We start from the raw sequence: 9487 nt of genomic DNA on the forward strand, positions 1-9487 counted from the left end.
TTCGCTTTCACCTTAAGAATATGCTGGTACCACTCCATTATATCTTGTTTCTCATCTAGCATATAATAATAACCAAACAAAATTAAAAGAAAATTAAAAAAAAAAAAGAAGAAGAAGAAAGAAGAACTCTTGTATATTATTTATGTGTACTAGCTAGTGAAAGCTAAGTTAATTATAAGGTGACAAAATTTATGAGATGTTGTGTTATAGTGTGTGTTCTGGTTGAGGCTGAATAAATGGTTGTGGTTTAAGAAGTTCTCACCATCATCTCATGGTACTGGATATAGCTTAATACCTAAGAAGCTTGTCAGAAAAAAAAAACACAGAACCGTAAGCAATAATGGGAAAAAGAAATCAAATAATTAAATAATTTTTACGAGAGATGTTATATTAATTAGTATAATAATAAGATGGTGGTGCTGTAGGAGCATTGGGGTTCAGGAAATTAAAAATCTAGGAAGATATAAATCATATAACAGCAAAGACATGGAGCTACGTAACTTTATAAATAAAATAAAAAAATATTATGTATGCATAAAAAATTAGTTATTAAATTATTTATTATATTCTTTTAATATAAATTATATTATGTGTATATTAAAATTTGTTATTAAAATTAGTTATTAATATAAAATATATGTTAAAATATAAATATATATTAAAAATAAATTAAACCACACATATATTTATATATAAATATATTAATAATTAATTTTAATGATTAATTTTGATAAATAAATAATATTTTATTTTAATATATATTTTATATTAATTATTAATTTAATAGTTAATTTTTTATATATCCATAATAGGATAGATAAAATAAATTCTATGTGATGTTTTGCAATTGCATCAAGTATATATAATAAGATATTTAAAATTTTTGTTAATTATATATATTATTAAAAATTGAGAAAAGCTTTTTCTAGTTTTGGCATTTGGTGGTGATAGATGATTCATGAATTTGGGTAAGGTTTGGTTGTTTTCAAAAATATTGAAAAATAATAAAAATGAGTAGGGAAAAGGAGTTGGTATAGGGGGGCCCCCAACAATACAAATTTAGGGTAAATAAATTAACTATATGGTTCATTCAATTCACCCCCCTCCCTTCACTTAATTATATATATATATATATATATATAAATGTGAGATTTTTTCACTTTTCCATGTTGGTGGGCTAAGCTTATTATATAAAGAAGATATATGTATGTAGTAGGTTCCCCATTACTACTACTACTATTGATTATTTGATTTGATTTGATTTGATTTATGATGGAAGAACATCTAACTCCATTGGCGGTTACACATCTTCTTCAACACACTCTCAGAAGCTTGTGCATCCATGACAATTCTCAGTGGGTCTATGCTGTTTTCTGGAGGATCCTCCCCAGAAACTACCCTCCACCAAAGTAAGAGGATCACAGATTTTACTTTTCATTCTGCATGTAATTAATTATTATTTCACTTAATTAATTTAATTTGTTGTATAGGTGGGAGGGTCAAGGGGCTTATGATAGATCAAGAGGGGCATTATTTAGTCACACACCGAATCTTGCAACCAATTAATTAACAATCCCACTATTTACTAATAATATTTTTGTCAATTTCTGTCAATTTTTATTTATAATTGTGTTTAATAGAAATATTTTTGTGGATATGTTTAATAAAAATATTTTTTTTATGACTGAGTCTAATAGAAGTGTTTTTATAAATGTATTTTTTAGATGTATCTTTTTATACATGTGTTTAAAATATAATAATTAATTATTATTGACAATAAATTGACAGATAATCTATTAGTATTCTATATTTTTCCATTAATTAATGTACCTTAAAAGATCAACGCCTAAAAGGATGTAATTAAGCGTCACAACTAGGTAACTAATTAATTATATATACGATATATATGTCAACGTGCTTAGTTAATTAATTTAAGTCCATCAATACAGGAAGAAGATAACACGCATGCTCTAACTCCTATATTAGTTATTGTAGTTATATATCAATGTATATGGCTGAGGATTTAGGATATGTTGATTTAGGGATATATCATATATATATATATATATATATATATATAACGGTAGCTAACTAAGAGAGGATGAAGGAGGAAGAAAGATTCTATTGTAAAACTTTTGCATAGCTGTATCATGTATCGGTACTATACATATATGTACTCATATATGCACTGCAGGTAATATTAAAAAGACAAAAATCATCATATATTACATAATATTCATAGCCAATTAATTATAGTTCAAATGATATAATTTTTTTATTTTTTTTTAGAAGTCTCGAATTTGAGTTTCACTCATAATTTAAAGAAAAAAACATAATGCTTATAATTTTATATATATAATATCTATAATTATATATTTATTACATCTAAAATTATATAATTATTCTAACAATAATTAATAAATATTAAATAAAATAAATTTAAATTATTTAGACTGATTTTTTATTGTTTTTCAAATATCATTGATGCATGCCTATCAAATATATACATAAAAATATAAAAATTAATTTTTAATTAGTTAATATTAATTATTCTTTAATTTTAAATATTTTTTAAATTTTAAATTTAGAATTAAAAAATTATAATTTAGAATCTAAAAATTAAGATATACAAAATAATTTTTACAAAGTTAACTAATGTTAATTGAAAATTTTAATTTCTGACATTACTCATATAAAAAATAATATTTACATAATTTTTTGTATATAATATTAAATTTTTGATTTTTTCACTTTTTTTTATGAATTATTTTTAATATTAAAAATTAAAATATAGTACATGTAACACTTTTTTTGGTACTGTGTGTATATATATACACTATATAGTGAAAACTATTTATGCTATTGTTGTACAGGTGAAAATGTTACAGTGGGCTGAAAATAATGTGGTTGGCGAGGACAAGGGATGTACGTAGTAGCTAGCTAATTTTATTTGCCGTTTTATTATTTCACGCTAAATATGCTTTCAATCATTTTTATTATCTGTGATTATCATTTTTTTAATATTCTAAATTCATATATTTGGAATTTGGATGTAAAAATTATATCCAAATAAATTATATATTAGTCTAAAAATATATTTAAAAAAAATAACAATGAAAATGAGAAATAAAAATTACTTGAAGGAGCAATAATATATTTACAAATGGATTAGAATAGCAGCAGTGTGCAGGCACGACAGGAGCTGCATGCATTCAACGTTTTCTCCAAATTAAGAGAGTAAAATTGGGTTCACTTGTGTTGCTGTAATTCGTACAGATTTTACCGAAAACTGTCAATGTTGGATTCATCATTGTACTCTAAATATTTATGTGGCCTTTTTCTAAAAAATTAATTTTAATTTTAATGAGGGCAAATGTCTGTTTGTCTATATATAGTTTTATTCTGAAGTTTATTAATTTTTACACCTTTTTATCAAAGATGTATTCACACAGTCATTATAATATAATATAATATAATATAAGAACTCTCGTTGAAAATAGCATTGTATTTTTTTCCCCCTCTTTTTTTTAAAATATTTGTATTACTAAAACATTACGTGTATATATATACATACCTATATAATTAGTCATTTCAATTAATTTTAAATTCGATAATTACCGGGCCGGATTTTTAGCTTCCATTCATTATTTTTTTTTCAAACTTGGCATGACAATAAGGTAGAAAATTAAATTTATTTTAAAAGCAGGAATACTAAAAAGACAAAAAAAAAATAGTCTAAATTTATCTTATTTAACAATTGATTGTAATTACAATTAATAAATACTAAATATAATAAGTTTGAATTATTTTGATTAATTTTTTTTATTTCTCAAATATTATTGATTTAAATATTTGATATGAGATTTTGTGCTAAATAATGTCAAGCCAAACATAATGTGTGTTGTTCCTGTGTGAGACTGAACTCCGAGGTATAGCTCGTTTGGCTGGTGCCTAAACAAACCTTCCTTGGAGTGAAGAGTGTAGAACGTTATCTTCCTGTGGGGAGGCGGCGTTAGACACCTGCAAAGGGACTCCAACGCTCAAGTAAGTACGAGTGTGAGAGAGTTCAAATCATAAAACTAGAGTGAGTTGTGTACCTTTTAGTTAGCAACTCGTTCGCACTTATAGTGGTTTGTTTGAACTGTTTGTTATACGGATTAGGTTTGTTAGTCAAACCTTAGTTGCAGATTTGACGGGGCTTGCGTTAGCTGTTTGTCCGGTTTTGTTGGGATAGTAATAGCCTTGAGTGAGGTGGTTATCCTGGGGAAGTTATCCGTGCCAGCTATACTAGATTCCGAGTTTGTTGTTGTTGTAGGCCAGGATTTTAGTAACGGATCATGTGTGAAATTGCACTACTAAATTTTTTATATCATCTTTCAAACATGAGAATACCAAAAGCGATTGAATTTTTCCTTCTCAAGCAATATAACAAAATTTATGAACTTTAAAACGTGTAAGTTGAAGTAACGTTTTTTTCATTCTTAGTTTAGTGATATCCATTTAATCCATGTGAAAAATAATGTGCAAAATCCAGAAACCACTTTTCATATAGTAGGTTAAAGTTTGAAGCTTGAAAAATATTTATTCCATCAGTTTTAAAGTAACTCATTATGAGTGTGTGACATGAAAATGCTAAATAAGTATTTAATATCATTATCGTTGGAACATCTTTGGAACATCGCATGCATGCTCTAAATTTTTATTTTAGTACCTACACTGGAGATATATATAACAAAAGTTTTAAGTTTCTAAATAATGTTAGATTTTACTGGTAGCTTGTTGTCATCTACACCTAACAGAATTTGGGATACTATAGTACATGAGTCTCAACAGAGAATCTCCCAACAGGAATAACTATATTCATAAATTTTCAACTCACATGAGAATGTTTAAGCCATAGTGAGCCACTTACTACTCAGACCAACCCACATTGATGTTATTAATATAATCTTAAAACGTCATTTTTAGACGTTTTTCAATTAGGAAATGATCATTTTGAAAAATAGAAATTTCGGAAAAATAATATTGAAATATCCTTATCCTAATCAAAATTATCTCAAATTCTCAATAAACTTCAATTATCTCCATGTTTACTCTCATTAATCATGACCTCTATAGTGGGTACTCGATCCATTAAATATTACTCCTGCTAGGTATTAGAGAATTAAATACAAGTAATGCAGAAAAATATTTAAAATAAGGGAAAACAATAATAAAAGGCTATTTTATATATAGGATTGCTTATCTTACCATGTTAAATTGTTAATATGACATGGTAAATGCACGCTAATGAGATTGACTTTCTCGTATGAGGTTGGGGACCTAAACTAACATTATCCTCATTGAAAATTTGGGATGCATATCTTTGAAATATGAATAGTAATTAATTTCCCTCATTTTTGTCTTTCCACTTGTCTCACCATTGTTGTCTCTTTCCTCTCTCCTTGATTTTCTTCCTTCCACCTATTGTCTTTCTCTCCATCTATATGGGCTTGGCAACAACAATGGAACCGCTGCCAAATCTGGGAGCATTAGCTGTGGTAGGTGAGGTGGTGCAGTGGGCAATGGGTGCAACAGGTGGTAGTGTTTCGGGGGAAGGGTTGTGGCCAGTAGTTGGCGTCAAGAGTTTAGGGTGGTTATAGTGTGGAGATGGAAAGAATGGTAGCAGTGGATGAAAATGATGGTGGTTGGTTTTTGACTAGAAGAGGATGGACAGAAATGGTGGTACAGATTGTTTTGGGTTGGGAATTGGGATAATCCATAGTAGGAATAAAATTTAAAAAAAAAAAGTTTTAACTAACATGTGTCCTTTACAACACAAGATAAATACAAAATATATTTATTAAAAAAATAAATTTTTTATATTTTCAATAAAATTTTTTTCAATTTATAATCTTAACATATTTCTTTAAAATACAAAATAGATAAACCCTTAAATAAACAAAAAATAGACCAACTATTAACTATAAAAAATAGTTAACAATATAATAAACTCGAATTAAATATTAGATAGTTTCAAAACTATGCAAACCAATAAACAAGTATAACTAACCTATATAGATTTGAATGCTAATCCATCAAGCATGAAGTGGATAACGTATGAGAATAGATTTTTTTAATTTTTTTAACAATCGAAAGAGTAACGTGTGTTCTCTCATCATTAATTTTATAAGTAGGACAAAAAAACATAAGAGAGAAAACAATTAAGAATTAAAAATTATATTTTATTCTCTCAATTTTTTTTAATAATTAAAAGCATCTATTCCCAATAACCGTATGCGTGATCAGATTATACTATTGTATTGACTTAAAAATCAATTTACGATGAAAAAATTCAAACGAAAAAAAATAAAATAAAATAATAAAAATAATTGTTACCCCCACCAAAACCAAATACCAAATCAGGTCTGGCATGTAGTCTAGACTCTATAGCAGTCAATACAAGGATCTATCACCGCGTTACAAGTATAAACAAAATTCACATTATGTTAGTGATAACAATTAGGAAAAACAGTGGGCATCCAAATCATAGCTAAAATCATACTACATTGTTAGGTTGAGAATATAAATGACAAAAATAAGATTACCGCAGCTTGGGGCTGAATTTTCATCAACAGCTTTCACAAAAGTTTTAACGGAAATTTTTTGCATCTTCACTGAACCGTTCGAGCAGGCCCTCAATACTCATAGTGGTAAGGTCGAAAATATTTGGGTCACGCGTACGCGTGAAGCACGCGTACGCATGGATGGTGCTCTGTTTTTCAAAGTTTTTCCATGTTCTTGTTCCAAATCAAACATTCCAAACCTCCAAACAGCTACCAAAATACCATAAAACCTTATTTAACATAGTAGACTACCAAATAAACTCAACTAACTACGCAAAACATGAAATTAAGCCTATTTTACCAATATATACAAAAGAGAAAAATGAAAAGATGTTACCATGGTGGGGTGTCTCCCACCTAGCACTTTTGTTTATTGTCCTTAAGTTGGACTTATGGGGAGCTCTTCATCAAGGTGACTTGTGTTTGAATCCATCCTTGAACATCCACCAATGCTTGGACTTCCATTGTGCTTCATCATTCAAAGTTAATAACTCCAAACTTTGATGGAATTCTTCACAAACTATAGGCTCCCAAAGTTAATCCACACCTTGTAATCTGGGATCCCATACTTTGTTTTCACACCCGTCTTGAAGTTGATCACGTTGATTCTCTCCGGGTGGTAAAGAAGATGAATTCTCATGAAGACACCAAACGATCCTCCTAGACCCATTCAATTGAGCACTACACCTATCCATGCTCCTCAATTTCGAGCTTCCAACCATAATGAGCCTAGACTTACAACGCCAACCACTAAATATCCTCCTCTTACGCTTAATTCTGCAAAGCGCCCTAAGTTGGTCATCCGTTTCAAGCAAACCAAATTCAAGTGGGATAATAAAGCTAAGAGTTAGAAGTTTTACCCACTCAAACAAATGATTAGATGACAACCTAGGTGGAGGAGTTCCCAATAATCTTGACAAAGCACGTTCCACTCCCGTCCATCCTCTTCTAGAGGCTTCCACCACTTGACAAGGTTCTTCAAGCTCTACCTCTTGCCAAGCTTCCTCAAGTTCACATTCTTCTTCACCAATTTCTTCAAGCTCTTTCCCATTACTCAAATCATAAATAGGAGGTTTAGTGAAGTCCACCTCATCATTAATTTCAAGCATAGTGGAGAAGGACTCATCATGCTCAAAAGGATCATATGTTGATGCGGAATCTTCATAGATAGGAGAATTGGGTACTTGCCCCACTTCTTCCAATTCTTCAATCACATTATGCCTTGGAGGTTGTGCATCCTCCTCAACATCGCTTCCTAATCTAATAGAAGAAGGCTCAACAAGATCATCAAGGGGATTGATCAATATGGACAAAAAATCACTAATGATAGAATCTACTTCTTGATCAATTTCCCTCAACTCTCTATCCACTTCCTTAACATCACACTCCTCCTTAATATCCCTTCCAAACTCCATGGAAGAAGGCTCTTCAACTTGATATTCTTCTATGTTCTCAACATATCCTAAACACCCAATCACTACTTCCTCTTGTTCAATAAACTCTACCTCCTCCTCTTGTTGTACTTCTTGCTTTAACTCCTCTTCCTCACCTTGGAGCTCCAAATTCACTCCCTCACTAAGTTCTTTGGTTGCTTCTCCACATTCAACAATGGGAGTACTTGGAATGCATGAGCTTAGGTGGGAGGCTATGTGGTTAATGGCTTCATTCATAGTAGCTAACTTGGCTTCTAGCTCCTTGAATGCTTCTTCATGATTCGTACACCTAGCTAGAAGTTCTTGTTGCTCTCGTATTAGGTCTTCCGATGAAGGTGGTGGTGGAAGAGAGGGTTCATTGTTTGAGGAAAAGGTATTATAGTTGGAAGGTGGTTCATATTGGTGAAAGTCTTGAGGTGGTGTATACAGAATTTGTGGTTCTTGGGAGTATTGGTGTTAGAATGGTGGTGGCTCTAGATATGATTCATATGGTGGTTGGTATGATGGATATAAGTTAGGGTCATAATGAGGTATTTGGTGGTAAGGGACTTGTGAATAAGGTTGTTGGGGACTATGTTGAGGGAAGGGGTTATATGTACATGGTGGTTGTGGTTGACAATCACAATAAGGGTCATCACACACATTAGATTGGTATGCATTAGGATTTGGATTGTACCCATAAGAATCCAGAGGAGGTTGTTGCCAAGAAGGTTGTCCATAAGCTTGGGGCTCCTCCCACCTTCGATCTCCAAATCCTTGATGCAATTTCTCATTAAAGCTTCCATTTCTTACAATATAGTTTGAACCACACTCATAGCCAAAGTGATGAGAATTCATAGTGAAAGCGGAAATAAAACAAAAACTAATAAGACTAATAAAAACTAACTCCTAAAGCAAACAAAAACAAACAAAGAAACATATTCACATATATACAATAGCCAATAATATAGCACCATTACAATTTCCCGGCAACAGTGCCATTTTGATGCTCGGTTTCTTGTACGGTTTAGAATTTCACAAATGAAATCTTGTTGCAAGTATAGTTTTAAACCAACAAAGAATCCTCACATGCAAAAATATTGGTTGTCACAAGTACAAATTCCAATAAGAATTAACCGAAATATTTAAACCTCGGGTCATCTCACAACGAATTGCAATGAAGTGGTCAATTATTGGCTATGAAGTTGCAAGGGGGTTTGATTGATAAAAGGGGTAATAAAATAAATGACAGGAAAAGTAAATCAAGTAACTCAAGAAAGCAATTAATAAAGAGAGACATTCATGGCAAGGGTTGAGAATATAGGCTTTCTATCCTAGTCACTAATAACAATAATTAACAAGAATTTATCTTATTACATCATCCCCGATGATAGAAGAATGTATCATGTTATCTTTACACTCGAAGAAATTTTAATAAGACTAGCTAATCTCAATCCAAATGTCCTAATC

The 9487-nt window shown here is 30.4% G+C and overlaps 1 long non-coding RNA gene across 1 annotated transcript; it reads left to right on the forward strand.

The window, feature by feature from the left end:
* Positions 1-1178: 1178 nt before the first annotated feature.
* LOC140179779 (uncharacterized) lies at positions 1179-1712 on the forward strand. The gene is made up of 2 exons (XR_011873605.1): positions 1179-1409; positions 1491-1712. It is a non-coding gene; the product is annotated as an uncharacterized lncRNA (long non-coding RNA).
* The last annotated feature ends 7775 nt before the right edge of the window (positions 1713-9487 follow it).

This window comes from Arachis hypogaea, chromosome 16, assembly GCF_003086295.3.
Source record: "Arachis hypogaea cultivar Tifrunner chromosome 16, arahy.Tifrunner.gnm2.J5K5, whole genome shotgun sequence".
NCBI lineage: Eukaryota > Viridiplantae > Streptophyta > Magnoliopsida > Fabales > Fabaceae > Arachis > Arachis hypogaea.